General features: G+C 42.2%; 1 long non-coding RNA gene across 1 annotated transcript in view; it reads right to left on the minus strand.

Moving 5' to 3' along the window:
* Positions 1-2,715: 2,715 nt before the first annotated feature.
* LOC107310977 overlaps positions 2,716-17,153 on the minus strand; it is a 41,824-nt gene continuing 27,386 nt past the window's right edge. The window contains exon 4 of the long non-coding RNA XR_001553811.2: positions 2,716-5,986. This is a non-coding gene — a long non-coding RNA (uncharacterized LOC107310977). The remainder of the gene's footprint in view (positions 5,987-17,153) is intronic.

Consider the following 17,153-nt stretch of genomic DNA (forward strand, 5'->3'; position numbering starts at 1 on the left):
CTACAACCTTCAGAAAGCGGAGTTTAAGTCTCTTTTAAGTTGATGTGCTACAAAGGAACTGAAAGAAAGCCTGAGGGGGAAGATACTGGCTTTGGCTATTTGATCCAGCTTTTTTCATTGCTATTCTATGCCCGGTTCTGAGAAAAAGAAATCCCTTTATCTTATGATTCCTTACCTAATCAGAACTAGGCTATTTTATCCAAATAGCCAAGGCACGTTGGTTAAGTCCTGCACTGATTTTAGCCCCTGGATAGTTAGACCTAAAAGATCTTTCCAAGAGGACTAGTCAGAAAGGAGAGCAGTTTCTGCTGCTGCTGTCACAAAACCCTACCTTTGTCACAAAATATTACTCTTCCCATCAAGAAGAAAAGCAGTGCAGCAGCATGGGGAGGGACCATGGGAACACAGGCAGCTATACCCTAAGCTGTAACTGGGGCTCTGCATTTTCCTGCACAGGGAAAGCAACAGAGCTGCAACATAGATGGGCACCATCTGATGCAAGTGGTGGAGGAACCAGTGAGGGGAAGGGTGTTACTGGACCTTATTCTCACTAACAAGGAAGGACTTGTTAAGGAAGTAAAGGTTGGGGGCAGCTTGGGTTGTAGTGACCATGAGATAGTGGAGTTCAAGATCCTGAGGGGAAGAAGCAAAGCAAAGGGTAGGATTGCTACCCTGGACTTTAGGAGAGCCAACTTTGATCTCTTCCGGGACCTAGCTATCCCTATACCTTGTGCCTCTTCCAGGGACCATTATCACACAGAGAAAATCATTAAATCATAATCAAAAGGTACAAATTTTGTTATTTTATTTGTCTTACAAGTATTAATGCCAGAGCAGAGTACTTGCAGACAGGGAAGCTGAATTTAGAATACAAATGAAAAGAACTTTCTTTAGCCGTCCTACAGTAATAAGCTGTGGAGTACTGTTGGCTCCCAAAATAATGCAGATGAAACTGAGCCATCATTACACAGTTGGATCCCCAGCAGCAGCAGAGAGAAAAAGAGTGGATTTCAAAATAGTTTTGACTACAAGATGAAGCTGCACCCTTCAGTCTGAAATTGATTTGGAAGATTTGCTGAGCAAATGAAATGCTCTGCCTGCATTTTGTCTCTGCATTCTGAACTCACTTCCCTCCTCCGTAAACATTCCCTCGCATGCTGCTCCATCTTATTCTTTGCAAAAAATAACAAACCCAAACCCGTACACTGCATAAATGTTATTCAGACTCCTCTGACCCACCACAAACTCTGAAGCAATTCTTAACCTAACCTCAGACAGCGGTAACACTGAATATAACTAGACCATTCCTCCCAGAACAAGGCCTGCTCAAGCCAACATACACTTCTAATAGCAAGCCCTACTCCAGACCACTGTTCTCCATCAATTTCAGAATAAGGATGGGCTGACAACTTATCCTGAATCCTGCCCTCACTCTTATAACTGCCAGTATCTGCAAAATGAAATGTGTCATTGACAACCCTCAGGGCAGCAAAGAAGACTCTCCACTAAGCAGGGCTTACCTGCTTCTTCTTTCCTCTCAGACTCCACGTAAATCCTGCCCTGACCTTTGCTTTAGTGTGTGGAGGGTGACTAATGTGCTAACACTGGGAAGTTGCCTAACTCCTCTTCTAACACTGCCTTATACTGTCTTACCTTTATGTGCTGATAACAAATGAAGCAGAAATAATGACTTTTTTTTTTTCCCTTTTCTTTTTGTATCAGAGCATCCCATAAGACCTTGCATAAGGTCTGCTGCCTATGCTGCCCAAGGAGATGCTGAGGCATTGCCATCCTCTGTTGCTGTTACTCACGCTTTAGCAAAGGCAGGCAGGACCCTGAGGTTTTCTCTAAAACAGAGATGCAAAGATGAATTTACTGCTTCAAGAAACAGAACTGGTGGTGCAGAAAGCACCAATTACCGGATTATGATTTGCTTTGGAGCTTTACTGGCTAAGACTTTCATAAAGGTGTCGGGACTCGGGATTCATTTTTTAGGGTTTTTTTGGTATGATTTTGGTCTAATGTGGTCATACTGTCTGTATCCCATTCTTTCATGTAAACGTTTATTCAGTGGATTTACCTTGGTTTGGTTACCTTGGTAGCTGTTGTTAGTCTATGTAGCTGCTCCAGGCAGGTGACACCTGGGTGAGGAATGCGTGTTTCCTCAGAGCAAGCAAAGTACTCCAATATCTGGTCATCAGCCCCCCAAATTCCAAGCCAGGACATCACAATTGGGATCTACCAGCTAGCAGCACAGATAGCAGATGCTTTGTATCAATCGATGAGGAAGCAGCAGGTTTTGGAGCAGGAACCTTTGTGACTTTTGCAACAGAAGCAATATTTCCACAAAAGAAACCAAAAGGAGATTGGTCAGATGATGGTGGATCATCTGCTTCTTTCTAACATGACTCTCCTTGAGAAGCAGACTAGATTGCTGGCTGCAAATTCTGCAGAGATCCCAGGCAAGCATCTGGCAGCTGTTCAGTCTGCATCACCCCAACACTGAAGCAGCCTGAATTCACTTTCACCTTCAGCTGTTTTCAACTATGGTTGAAACAGCACGCTAAAAATAGCCTTATATATCTACACACCTGTAACCTTTTCTTTCTCAAGAAAATCTTTTTTTTTTTTTTTTAAGTTAAACAAAAGTGCACGAATAGACAAAAGAAAAGGAAAACAACAGGAGAAGCCAAAGCATAACGGATGAGGACTACAAGAGTCTCAGTTAATGAGCTCATAGCATACCTTATTTGTCATCTTATTATACCATAGAAGCTTCCTGCCATAAAACACATTTCTGAAGTTCAACTTACATCCTAATGTGCATCTGCAGGAGAGAGCTTTGTACTTGAGAAGCAGAGTCCCTGCTGGTATTGCTATGGCAAACAGGATTTTCTATTGGAAAGGAAAATGAATCGCTGAATGAATATTGAATAATTCCTCCAGAAAGTAACAGCACTAGAGCAAGATCAAAACCTACAGTAGCTTTACCTACTGTAATGCAGCCATATCCTCAGGTTCATTCCATACAGGTGGCTCATAACAGCATGGCACGCATAAGACTATTGAGTCAGTTCTCTACTACAAGCCTTACTTGAGCTGAGGAACTGAAGCAGTAACTCTGTCTGAGGTTCATGGGACAGAATTAAATCAAAAGTAGCCTTGTTCCCCAGCAAAAATTACTAAATGCCTGCTGTTCACACTGTATGTTAAATTTCTGAAGTCCTCACCTTCTAGAGCATTTCCAACAGGTTTCTATGGGCCACTCCTACCCCTCCGTCAATGCTGCTTCTATCTGTGACTTTGGGGGGACAGAAAGAGTAAACATCAAAATATCTGTTAGTGGTGTGTGATGTGTACACTCAGTGACATAGAAATTAGGAGGAAAACAAATAACAGTCAGATTCAACCAATCAAACAACAATCAAATCTAGTGAAAGGCAGCTGCTAGTGGAGAGAAATTTTAAGCTGCCACATAGAATTCATAGTTAGAATAAACAGAGCTGCTCTCAATTTTCATCCAGGTAGTCCTGCTTCTGTCATCTGCTGCTTCATCCCATCAAACAGAGGGCTACTGAAAAGGTCAAGAGACTCAGCTCTCCACTGCTGGTGCTGTGCTTACCATCTATCCCACAGCCTGGAGGCACCAAAATCAAACGTAAACTTAAGAGTGTGCAGCTGGGAGAATGGAATCAAGTGAAGAGACTGGTGGATTGTAGATGAAAGAGAAGAAAGCCTGGGAAAAGATGAGAGACTTTGCATAGCCCTTCCAGAAAGTCAGAGAAGAGTCTAAGCTGGCTAAAACAAATGATGTTATCAGATTAGAAGATTGTTTTGTAGTATTCCTGATCAAAACCAAGCAGAATTTCCTCCAGTATACTTTTAAATTAAAGCTTTTCTACTGTTGAGAAAATACCTGCAATTAACTTCATTACCCTGTTTCTGGATGTCAGAAGTCACTACTGATTTGTCCTGTCAGAGGCTGTGCCTAACCATTACAATACACATCTTATTCCAGACCAATCTGTAAGAACAAACTGTCCTGACCTCCATGAACTGGCAGATATATCCTCATTGAAGCCAAATGAAAACTTTTAAAATATCTTTCCGCCGTCTGCTGTTTGTCACTGTAGAATATATGACTCCTCACTATCATAGATGGCAAACAGATCCAAAATGCAAAACTTAGACATGTCGTAATTCAGAAAAGGGAGAAGGTGCCTGCGGGCAAGACAGTGTGCATAGATCTGCAGTGAATGCAAAGCAACACACAGACATGCAGAGCTAGGGGTGACCGTGACTATAATCTGTAGCCATACGTTTCTATATGACACCCTTCTGCTTGTGTTTGCAATCATTTTATGGGGGGAACACAGCTGTAAACATCCAGGGTATTCTAAATTTTATTTCAACAGCTAAGAGACGTCCATCCAGATTATCCAAAGCCTGGTTGAACAGTGCAAGGACCAATGGGCTTCTTGCTAAAATCATGATTATTAAGAACACAGAAAACAACAGAAAGCATTCAAAGCTCATGTCCCTGTGACTCTGTCTCTACAGACATCTGCCCATGCTGGGCCCTCTCTATCAGCTAACCTGTAGCATCCAATATGTGCTGTCACTGGGGGTCTCAGTGCATAAGGCAGGAGTTTGATGCACCAAGTATGATTTTCTCTTCTGCTGCTTGCTGCTTTTCCCCTCCAAAGGGGAATTTGAGATTGCATAAGCCATGCTATCTGGCTCTCAGATGAGGGGAAAAAGAGACAAATCATGCGCAAACTCAAAAAGCTGCTTGACCCTCCCTACAAATGTTCTGAGAATCCACAACTGAATAACACATCAAATGGTTTACAGTGATGTCCCAGAGGACCAAACCCCCACTCCCAGGCTGGCCCCGGTTCCACCTCATTGGATCCATTCCTTGCCCCAAGCATAACTAAAGAACCATGCCCTTGTATCCTCTGCACCATGCAGCACAAGACACTTTCAGGCTTACCAAAGGCTGATGATTTTCAACAGAATTTCACTCAGACTGATTAAAATATCCTTACATTCTCAATCCCCAGGCACAGTTTTAGTTTTCTATCCCTCTTTCCAGGTATGTTATTCTGGCTCTTTGAGCTCTACAGCTACAAAGGCAAAACTTCCAAAATACTTCCCTGCAAGTCTCCCTGACTTCAAATGCTAATGCATTATATAACCCTGCCATGTGCTGAGGGACCCTTTGCATTATTTAAAGGTTGTCAGTCAGGTGTGAACCTTTCCATTGATTTACCATTCGCTTCTCCTCTCATAGATGCATTAGGAGGCTGCAACCCATGGCTCGTGTTGAAGAATAACAATTCCATTTGTTTGAATCAGGCTTAGCGCTGTTCACTTCTGCAGCCCATATAATTCTCCTTACTGCAGTTTGTGTGACATTAATGACAAAATAAATAATTCAGCATGGTTTTCACCCAGATGTAGCCCTGTCAGAGACTAACATACGGTCATTGCTAGCTTATTTAAGGTAACAAGCCACTGAATTGTAGTTTTAAAAGCTGAAACTCTCATTTTAATGGAATTTATTGGCAAAGCTCTCCTGAGACTCGATGGTAACTAGCAGGTACAATCTCCTGCTCCTGTCCCTGCCACCCTAGCTTGCCATTTAGCTGTTACATTTGTGCTCAGCGTCCATCCTGCAGGTCTGAAGCCTCCTACCTTGCAAATGTAACAAAACAGGCTGGCTTTTTAGGGACCTGCACTTAGCTCAAAGGGAATATGAACAGAATAGGAGAAGCTGAAGAGCACAGGGGATGTCTGCAACAGGTTATTACGAGAAAAGAGAACACTTACTTCACTAACGAGCTCTGGCAGAGAGGCTTCATGAATGAAATCACTTCTGATCTGGGTCTCCGGGCAGAGGGATTGGTGATGAATCCAAACTCTCCTGACATTTGAGCATTTGAGGAGTACTGCTCGTCTACACCGCTCTCTAACAAGATCACTGTGGAAAATGACAAAAATTCCATTAACTTCACTGAGACAAGGATATGCTCCTTACTACAGACTCCCCAGTCCTTCCGCTTGTGTATTTGTTCTTCCTTTCTCACACACTCGATCCTACTTGCCCTGTGCTCATTATTGCTTTCCCTGAGCTGCCATGCTAAAATTGGTGTTGATAGCTGTATAATTTCTGCATAAAGGAACAGTCCTATCAAGGAAAGTCTCATAGCTTACACTGTGCTGCTTTCCAATAGCCAGAAAGGCATCATCTCAAAATGATCTGAGGGTTGCACTTGGATCCAGATCCTCATTTTTTCATGACTTCGTATTCAACTCCTGGTAATATTTCTTTTTTATTTATTTTTTCCTGAGCACACCACTTAATCTGTGGGTAAGAAACACATTCACAAGTGGCAAATACCTCATGCTAAATTGTTCTCCCCTGCAGCAGGGTCAATTTGATATTCAGATTGACTTTTCACTTATCCTAGGTCTGCAAAGTGATTTTACTTTCTTTCAGCTTCAATTTACCTAAACTATTGTATCCGATTTTTGATTTCACAGAATTGAACTGTGCCTGGACTGCTATCCAGGCTGTTTTTCCTCACAGAGTCTGTTTTTCCTGTTGTGCAATTGCTGTTTGGGAAGATCACAGTGTTCATTAGGTAGCTGATCAAATAAAAACATGGCTATTTCAAAATGCACAAATGGCCTATTTTCTTCAAAATAAAATAATCATAAACAGGTGATACATTTCAAGGCATAATTCAAGAGAAATTGGTAATTGTTTCATGGAAGCTGAAAATGGTGGTCAGGGAAAGCAATGCATTTGCTCCCCAACGCAGCTGTGATTAGCACAGTATCAAAGAGATGGGTAAGGTATTAATTTGGGTTATTTGTCTCCAGCCCTGACCAAGAAGACTGTAATACCACAGATAGAAGGTTTCTCACGGCCCAGGTTCCTTTGCAGCCCACATTTCCCTTGGGAACCCTTTCCCAACACCTCTCCAGCCACACTTTAATCTCTTTCTTGTTCTCCCTATGTGAAGCTCAACTCTAAAAATAACAGTGCATTTATGACCACACCATCTTTTCAAGGGCAAATACAGCCTGGTTTAAAGTCCTGATTGACTAAATATTAGTTGAGAAGCTATCAATTTATTAAGAAAAAGCGGAGTTTAACATGAAAAGCCTTACTTTTAAATTAAGCCTCCTGATCGCTACAGACTTTAGCCTTAACAATGGCACTGTCACAACTGGGAATTGGCACAGATTTTCTTTCCCTGAAGTCTGCAGCCTTGTTGCTCCCAGATCTCCCACTCATTTGATCCTCAAACATTTCTCCTCGTGCACCAGTTTCCCATTGCCTGTCTCCTCTGGGGCTAGGGAGAAGTGGAGGTCACACTTTTGGGGTTCTTGTACCAGCTTGATAAGAAAGCTTAAGGTGAGCCCGTGGTCCTGTATAAGGATTTTGCTGCTTTGAGAAAGTTCTCTAAAACTGTCATCACGGGCACAGCTGAACAATTTAACACACACAAGCCACTGCTCCTGTCCTGCTGCAGCCTTACTCTGTATTCACATACATTGCTGCCAAACCACACATGTCCTCGCTCATCTGAGATAACTTGTTTGGCTTTGGCAACCGAGCAGAATATCAGTGCAAATAACACACTGATATCACCCCTGCAAGGAAAGCAAATGCACAACCAGCCCTTCTCTACATGCTACCAGAATATTTATAACCTGAGTGTTTTGCCTAGGGAGCTGCAGCCTAATTTAGGCTCCTGTTTCCTGCTTACTTTCCTCTCTCCGAACAGACGCCAGTTTTCCATCATTAATCTCCAGAGCCTTGCACTTCCATCTTCCTGAACTTGTATTTCTCTTTCCTGTAGATGCATCCTCTCCCCTTGGAGCAGAGAATCTGGACACCATTGCTGATAACACCTGCAGCCTCACAGGCTCAATACAGTGAATAAATCACTCCTAGCTCTCTGTGCATATAGTTAAAGTGCATATACAACCCAGCCCCAACTCAACTCCCCTCCCCCCCAATTTTGGTTTAAAACTGGCTTCCTCCAGATTTGTTCCTCATTCCACAGTCATTTTTGTTAGACCAGAGGTCACCTCTGCTCAGCACTGCTCCTTCTATTCTCCCTGAATATAGTCTGTGAAGTTTTTGCGCTGGTGCGGATATCAAATGCAGAGGGATTTTAGAAAAATAACCAACAGCAGTGAGTCTACAGGTAAGAATTTTCAGCAAAACTGAATCAGATTTGAAGCGACATGCAAGCCTCAGCAGGAAGGGGCAGCTCGAACACTCATTTAACTCAATGCCACCTTTGCCTCAGTCACTCAAGACAAGGGAGGGCCAGACAGCCTGACTGCCCCCAGCACCCTGCTCAGCACAGGTAAAGGATGGCTGCTACTCCTCTGATACAGCCTTTGACCACCTTCCCTTCAAGCTCCCTTGTGCCCTGTCTTTGCTACAGTCTCAAGAAACAGCATCACTTCTGGACCCTGAAGGATGTACCAGGTAGTTGTGCTTCTCTCAGCTTGTGATTCAAGAGGAGCACAGCTTGACAACACAATGAATGACACAGCAACCTTCACCAGCACAGGCATGTCATTGCTATCAGTGCTAATGGGAGATGTATTCATTTCTAAAGTGCTCTTCTGGAAGCATTTTGCACAGTTGAGCACAGATAGGTGAAATGACATGGGGCAGTGCTTTATACAGGAAGAAATGAAGAGCTAACTGAAACACTGATCATCACCAGCGTTGGAAAGGGAAAATATGGAAACATTTCCCATCTGTTTTTCAAATTGTATCTCAGAGCTGTAAGGCAAAGTAAAAGGGATTGAAAAGCCCTCAGTGATACTGACAACAACAAATCAAATATGAAATAGTTTTTACTTTCACTAGCTAACAAATAATTCATTTGCTCATCCAGCACTAAGGTGAGGGCAGAGAACCAGAACATGCCCTTCTACTGACACAGAGGAGATTTGGGTGGCTAATCCCATTAGCACAGTGGAAGTCCCTCCATATTATTATTATTTTGCATTAATGAGAAAATGGGGCATCAATAATGAACAGTGTTTGGGAACATCTCCTTGGTTCTACTTCTGTGTCTCAGATAAGGAAATCTCATATTTCCCATCTCGGCCAGAGTTTGGCTCATGCATTGCTAAATCTACACTTACATTCATGGCAGAGAAATGTAAACTGCTGCAAACAACAAGAAACATTAAGTGCTAGGCTCTTAGCATTCACAAGTTTGCATGCCATTAAAAGCTATTCATTAAATTACACAGTAAAGAATCATAGAACCATGAAATCCTTTGGGCTCACTCAGCCTGTCCTCATAAGAAAGATGTTCCATTCCTAGTATTGTGTTTTTGGCCCTCGTTGGGGAGGGGAAGAAAAAGAGTTAACCACCTGGCTGTGAGTGGATTTGCTTTGTGCAAGCACCTGACTAAGTAACATCCTCACCAAGCAACTGTGTGAAGGCTCCTGGTGTCACAGCTATTGTTTCATCTCCTTATCTGTGCACCACACTGCTGTGGGCTCTGCAGCTCTTTCCCTCTTTCCCCAAGAGGGCCCCCCCAGGATGCTTGCGCACACACAGAGCACCATTAAGATGAAAGCGCTCCCAGATGCTGACTGTCTTCCTGCATGCTGTCTCTGCAGGCTCATGAATTGTGAAGCAAAGAAATAGGTTTTGTTTTTAGGCTGGAAAAGTAGCACGGCAGTTAGAAGAAAAAGAAAAACAAAAACCTGGCTTCTCTGCTGCTCTGGTGGTGGTTCTTCCAGCTGTTAGGACAGACCTAGAGACTTGGGCTTGAGCCCCTCAGTAAGGCAAAAAGTCAGAATGCATCTGGCCTTCTGGATTGGATTCATGCAGTTATGACGTTCCCATTAACATTACTGTGTTAATGATGTGCCAGTGCTTTTCTGTTGGGATGGTCTTTTTCATCATTGATACTCTTCCCAAAGCAAAATGCAAGAGCAATAAGCAAAGGTAAAGCTTTCTCCCCATCAAATCCTAAACTCTTTCACGCTGGTTGGATAGCAAATCATGTTTCAGCATGCAATTAACAACTTCTATGCTGTGCTAAGATCACTGAACTAAAACAAGAAACTGAGGTAAAAATTTATGAGTAGTTCTTCTACTTAACTGAGCTGAAAAGACGGACACATAGGATGCATTAGTATTTTTGGCTTCCCAGGGCATCAGCTGCTTGGAAAGTTAAAGCTTTGCAGTAGGCTTAACCTTTGCAAGAGTCCCAGAAGATGCAACCAAAGATTTCATGGTCCATTCTCTCAGGTCCTAGTCAGGCCCTGCCACACACAGACTAACAGAAGTCATCACACAGCAATTACATGGCTCTTTAACACACAACACACAAACAGGAATGCTGAGACTGCATCCGTGCCAGCCTCAGCCTGGCTGAAGACCTGTATATGTTTGGTTGGGGCTGCTTTACACTCCCTCCACAAAAACCCAGAGCTCAGCAAAAGCAGAGGCACTTGCAGCAGTCTATGTCACCTGGCAGCCTGCAGTATTTATCTTGTCCTGCTTTAAAAACCATTGTGAGATCCAGTATCCTGGTGTTGGGTGGTGGTTTTAATGAAAAATTCAACTCCTGGGGAATGCAGGAATCTCAGCTTTCATGGAAACCCAATTACAGCTTCTAATTGCAGAGTCAACCTGAGAACACCCACTGAGAAAATTCTAAGGGATGGGAATCTGAAGGTAAATAAGAAGCCCCTTCCCCCTCCGCGGCCAAATTTTATCAAAGCAAATGCTCTCTGGATTTTCAAACAAATTCAGTGGCATGGGAGTCATACAGATAAACGCTTTCTCTTAGAAATACTGATATTAATACAGTCATGCAGGCTGGCAGGGAGAGCAGATAACCATTGCTTTGAGCGTTTTTGATGGCTTATTTTAATAACAATAATAATATTATAGCATTTTCACTATAGCTCAAAATAGGTAACACATTCATTGATAGCAGCCCTTAAAATTAGGCCTACACGAGGCAGATCAGTGTCTAAGCAGAGCTACAGTTGCATCTCTTTAATATTAATATCACGAGGGCATGAATTCAGCAGCAGCCAGGGATTGCAGGGAAGCTCCAAAGTACCTGGGATAGAAAACTACTGCTGAAGTTTGGGGGAAAAAAAAGCCACAAAACTTGAGCGGAATAAGGTACAGCAAATGGAGCTCCAAAAAATGATTATCACGCTCTTTCCTAAACCTTGGAACCTAGGAACTGATAAGGAATAAAGCCTGCAATATTTATGATTCAGTGAGAAAGGGCACGCCTGTTTTCACAAGTCCAGCTGCCTTGCAAAATAAAGGAACCAAACCGGACAGAGTCTCATGTTCTGACTGTAAATTATGATTCTTTCTTCCAACTATATTTCTGGTTATTAAATTCAAATTGAAAAAAACACTTTTTCTTATGTTTACACACCCACGAGGTTAATTGGAAGTAAAAGTACGTCTGTTTATAGGCAGAAGTTCTACCCGTGTTTGGAAGGAACAGGTTATTGTGCAAAATTCATGTAATTGCTTTCCACAGCCCAGAGCAAATCAGGAATAATTTCTTACAGCAGAAGAGCAGATTTATCCTGAAGTGTCCCTTGAAATTTCACATTCAAAGGCTGATGGCTCTAATGACTGCCTTTAAACTGCTATTCGTAGAAGTCTAGGCAAAAAATAAAATAAAATAAAAGTCAGCGTGCAATTTGGCGAACAGCTGTACGTTCACAGCCTTCAGCGACTAATCTAATCTGGGTGCTAATTTCTCTTTGTGTAGATTGGTAATGTATCCAGGCTTGAGCTCAATAAGGCCATTAGCACAAGTAGATTTGCTCAGACCCATAAGCGTGTGCAGAGCCCCTGCCTGCCATCGGCTGGCACCAGGCCAGCCCCTTCCCTAGCTAGCAGTATACCAGGGGAAAAAGCCAGTCAAATGTTTCCCTTCTTGGGTCTCTACCAACTCCAGTGCTCAGGACACACGAGTGTCTGAAACTAAACCTCCCCGTACAGAAACATGAGCCTCAGGTTTTGGCTGTCTGGTCCCTGCCTGGATGTCAGCACAGAGACAAAACGGGGTCCTGGCTCACAATATCCAGGAGCACTTCCCTTTCCTTTCCTCTCTGATCTGGTGATAAGCAAATTGCTTGCTATTTCATTCTTCCTTTGTGTGATGATGAACCTTCTGAATTCACCACAAGGGACAGCCTGCAGTGAAACTGAACCAAACGCCCACGTTTACAAAACAAATTATTGACCAGCAAATCATTTCCCATCAGACCATGATATAGCAGTGATGGTGATAACTCAGGTTTTTGGAGTTGAACCGCTTTGGAAAGCCTTTTCACCATTACAAATCAATGGGGCTGGCTAAGTGCAGGCAAAGATGGATGGCAGCACTTTCTGCATCTCCTGCTCCCACAGGAGTGCTCTATGTAATGTGGGATGGCAGATTTACCCCAAGAAGGGATGGAAGAATGTGCTGTATATTACAGTTACGAACTGCAGTACATCAAACTCATCTTCTCTTTTCCTATTAAAAACAGGTAGCAAAAGATACTGCTATGAGTTGAACACAGAATTATTTTCCTGCTGAAATAAGAGAACTCCTTGAAACACTGGGTGTCTAAAAAGCTAAAATCTTTCCAGAGTAGGTAATAACACTACCATTAAAAAAGAATTCAGAATGACATGACTCAAAATGAAAAAAATCTGTTTTGGAACAAAAACCCATTACATTCAACATAAGCGTTGACTTTGAGCCTGTTCCTCAGCCTGCTGCTCCTTGCAAGAGAGCCCCAGAATTTCTCTGGTACTTTTTCAGGGCAACCCAGAAGCTTGAAGCCATTCTCTCTTAGCTTGCACCATCCAGAGGTCTGTACAGCTTTCATTCACATACTGCAGTGTCACTCAGCAAACATGAAAGGCACAACTGGTACGGCACACCTGTGCTTTGGCCTCGGGCACTGTTCTGCACAGAGAGAGCTGAGGAGAAAGGAGGAAGAGTGGAAAAAAAATCCTGGAAAGCCTGAATAACTGATCAGGGGAAGAACAACCAACCAACCAAAAACCATCAATGCTAATAAATAGTGGCTGGATTTGATGGGTGAAAAGAATGAGAGGGCAGGCTGAAAATTAGGCCCTAAAAAGCAGGTCCTGGAAGGATTTATTGGAAGCATGAACAAATTAAGTACAGATAGGAAAGCAGGACAGACAAAGCAGAGTCTACAACAAGGTAACTGTAGGCAGTGAAAGAACACATAAATCCTTCTCTTAAAAAAAAAAAAAAAAAGACACTTTCTTTTCTAAGGAAAGAAGAAAAGACAAAAGCAATTTCAGCTTCAGCTGAGAGCAATGTTCACTGACATCACTAGAAACTTTTGCATGGTCTTAACAGAACCTCAGCCCCTGAGCAAATAAACGTACAATGAACATGTGTGCAAACAGCCACAGGATGCTCTTTCATCGTCTTCATTTATGCAACAGTAATTCACCAAGTGGAATTTAAGATTAATCCTTCACACCTGGTAATCATCAACATTATATGTAAATACATGAAGAAAACCAGCCCAAACCTATGCTGTAGTCAGGAGATGAGGAGATGGAATCAACCCCTGTCCAAACACTAAGACTTGCTGTAGGGATGGGTAACCTTAGAGCAATCCAATCAGGGCTCTTTAGCAGTGTGGAGCTGGGAGAAGGCATTTGCTTTTGTTATTTCTCCACTAGATGCCCAACAAAACACGCACCTGACAGACGAGCTCCTCAGCTGTTGGTGATGGGAGGCCCAGGAACAATTGGAAACATTTTTTTTTTTAGAGATTGAGCAGATGAAGATACCAGCACCTGATCCCCTCAACACAAGAAAGGGGGAAATTGAAATCAAAATCCCAGTTTTCCATTGTTCTTTTTAGTCTTATTAAGAAATAAACAGAATCTCGTCTTCCTTTAGACTTCACAAATGACAAATGTGTTTGCGATGACACAAGAAGAGAAATCCCAGATGCTTCCAATGCCGGAGAGATTAATAGACTCCTCCCTGCTCTGCGGGACTTCAGTCCTCATTTTAAGGTCAAGCCGAATTGCCTTACAAACAATTTAGCTATGATCCTCAGCTCCTTGTTTCTGAACTGCCAGATTATGCAGCCACTAATCAGTTTGGCCTTTGCTTCTGACATTCAGAAGGTAAACTTACTCCATGCCTGTCCTCTTACTGCATTTCTCAGACACATTAGAATTAAAAAATAAAATCTCATCCCTTGCTGAGAACTGATGATTCTTCATGTTTCATGAAGGATTGAATGCAACTTTTTAATAAATTGGTTTGAAATGCACCAATTTCGTTTTGCCTACTCCCGAGAAAGCAAATTTCTATTTGATGGGCTAGAGGATGTCAGAGATTGTTTATCACTGTACATCTGGGTCTACTGTTAGTTGCAGAGCCGTACATGGGGAAGACAGCACAGTAACTGATCTTCAGTTAATTTCCTGGAAAGTCTGAAAACTTTGCTCTGAGTGATCACTGACAAAGATATAATAACAAAAAATACCCAGAGATGGCTAAACTCAGTGTGATAGTTTCCATGAAGATCATTTTGATCAGAGCTGTGCAGGACTTCATTCACTGATACAATAGCACTTGCTCCATAGGACCAGGAGTGAAAATTCACTTTTATACCCCGATCAGATTTTTTAGCTGCATTTAGCTCTCAGATAAGAGAGTGGCTCTTTAATAAGAACCACCTGCACATCCGAGGGCGGAATCTCACCCAGCAAGGATGTTCAGCAAGGTTTAATTTTGATGAACGATCAAAGGCCACGGCCTTATCGTTCAGTGCGTGCTTCAGCTCCCAACGGATAGCAGGTCTGCTCTTGAAATAAAGCTCTGGCTTTCCATTACTGCCATAAAGCAAGCTGCAGAACCACTCTTTCTTCATTTGTCTTAATTATAAATGTATCTCCTAGCTCATGAAATATAGAAAACTCCTTTCCATAAGTGATTAATGAACTTGCAGATTCTCTTGCAGATACAGTCAATGACTGTGAATGGACCTTTGCTGCCAAAAGTCCTGCTTTGACTACTCATTATTTACATCCCATCCACAATATCTGACAGTTACGGACAGCTTTGGTTGTTTTGATCATGTTCCCATCAAAATCTAGAATAAGCCTGCAGAGCACCAGCTCTCAGCCTTGTAGCAGCTTCACATGGGTGTGACTTTGAGGCAGCTATAAGAAAGCTTTTGCTGTAAAAACCTGAAACACATAAATACGATGGATCAGCCAGACTCTGTCTACAGAACTCTGTTTATCCCATTCACATACAAGGATCATCCTTACATGCAAATCTTTTCCTACTGAATGCTCATACATAAAATAAAAATGACATCTTTCCATATTATAGCCCCAGAAAGCTCTAATAGACACCTACCATCCATATCCTGGCTTGGAAAATTTGACTGTTATTGAAATAGTTTTTCAAAAAACACTTGTTTGCAAATATGTATTAAGTTAGTGCATAGATTGAACTCAGTGTTTCACTTATTTATTTATTTAACAAACTGGGTTGTCCTACACACTTGTGTGTGAGTTACAGCAAACCAGTCAGCGTGAGACAGGGCATCTTTCACAGCTAAGCAGGTCAGCAAAGGTCTTTGATTTCATTTGCTGCCACCTGTATTACCAAATCTTGTGATTTTTCCATTAAACTTAAGGTACCTGACACAGCAAGAAAGAGGGCTCAGGTCTTTTCTAAAGAAACAACACTCCGCAGGATATATGGAGAATATTATACCGATATTTCATGCTGTGGATTGAGGTGAAATTTATGATTTATATGGAAAACTCAAAAAGAGCACTTGATTTTTTTTACTTTGCTATAAACACTAGTTTTCTTTGACTTCAAGAAGTCAAAATGCAAGCAAGACTTTTATATTAAACCTAGCTGTTTCCTCTTCCTTTTCATAGTAAATTTTCAGAATAATAAGTGAAACACTATCATTAGGTTCTTCCTGTATCCCAATTTTCCTTTGTAGTCGCAGCTCTATCTTCATAGGATCCTCATTGTCCTCCCTCGCTCTGCTCATCATAGGGAGCATTTCAATCTTTTAGAAATAAAAACAAAAAGCAAAGAATAGCAATGAGAAAACCAGGAGTGAAAAGAGGAAAGGTGGGTTGTTGAGGGTTTTATTTGTGTGTGGGGGGCTTTTTGGTTTGTTTATTTTAAAGACCTTACAGTTTCTGGGGATACAATGTTATACTCCCATTTTCTTGTTGGAAGCTGGGATGCAATGCTGACTACTTGCATTCAATTTTGCATCACTTCAGAGCTCAGCAGCTCAATAATTAGTCAGCTGAGAATTTCTCCAGCTATACATGTGTTGTAGAACTGTTTGTAACTGTATGTGCCTGCAAACAGCTCCAAGTTTGCACTACCTGAGCACAAGGCAGTAGATTTTCAAAAGCTTAGCAGGCAGTATGAGGGAGATGTTTCCAGGAGGTTCGCTCCTGTTAGACAAACTCCATAAACAATTAGTTTTCTCCTTTGGGGGACTTTTATAGCCAGACTGTCAAAGCTGTTTAGCACCTAAAACAGCCAGTTTGCCTAGAAGCCCTGTTGCTAATTTTAGAGGCTAAATGAGAACTGACCTCAATCATGTGAGGGAGCTCTTTGGAAAATTCTGACCACAAAGCCTTCATCTAAACTGACTGATCTTCAGGCAAGCAGTAAATATTTTCTGATGCCATCCTCCTGCTTCGGTGTCTTAACACATGCAGACTGCTTATTTATAGAATGTGTGAGCTTCACATACACTGGGCCAAATCCCTCAGGACAAAATCTCACTCTGTTTCATACAGCGTGGCCAGTGGTTTCTCCCAGCTGCCAGGAGCTGAAGGAGCAACATGCCACACAGGAAAAGGCAAAAGGATCCAATCAAACCCCAGATCAGCGAGCTTTCTGAGAACAGTATCAACTAATAAGAACAAGAGAAGGAGAGAAGAAGCTGATGAGCTCACTCCGTAGGCCCTCTCCATAGAAACAAAAGCAGAAGGAAGATCACAATGCATCAGTTGGTAAACTGATCCCTCAAGTGCAAGGTCACACAAAAACCAAAGCCT

The sequence above is a fragment of the Coturnix japonica genome, chromosome 3, assembly GCF_001577835.2.
Source record: "Coturnix japonica isolate 7356 chromosome 3, Coturnix japonica 2.1, whole genome shotgun sequence".
NCBI lineage: Eukaryota > Metazoa > Chordata > Aves > Galliformes > Phasianidae > Coturnix > Coturnix japonica.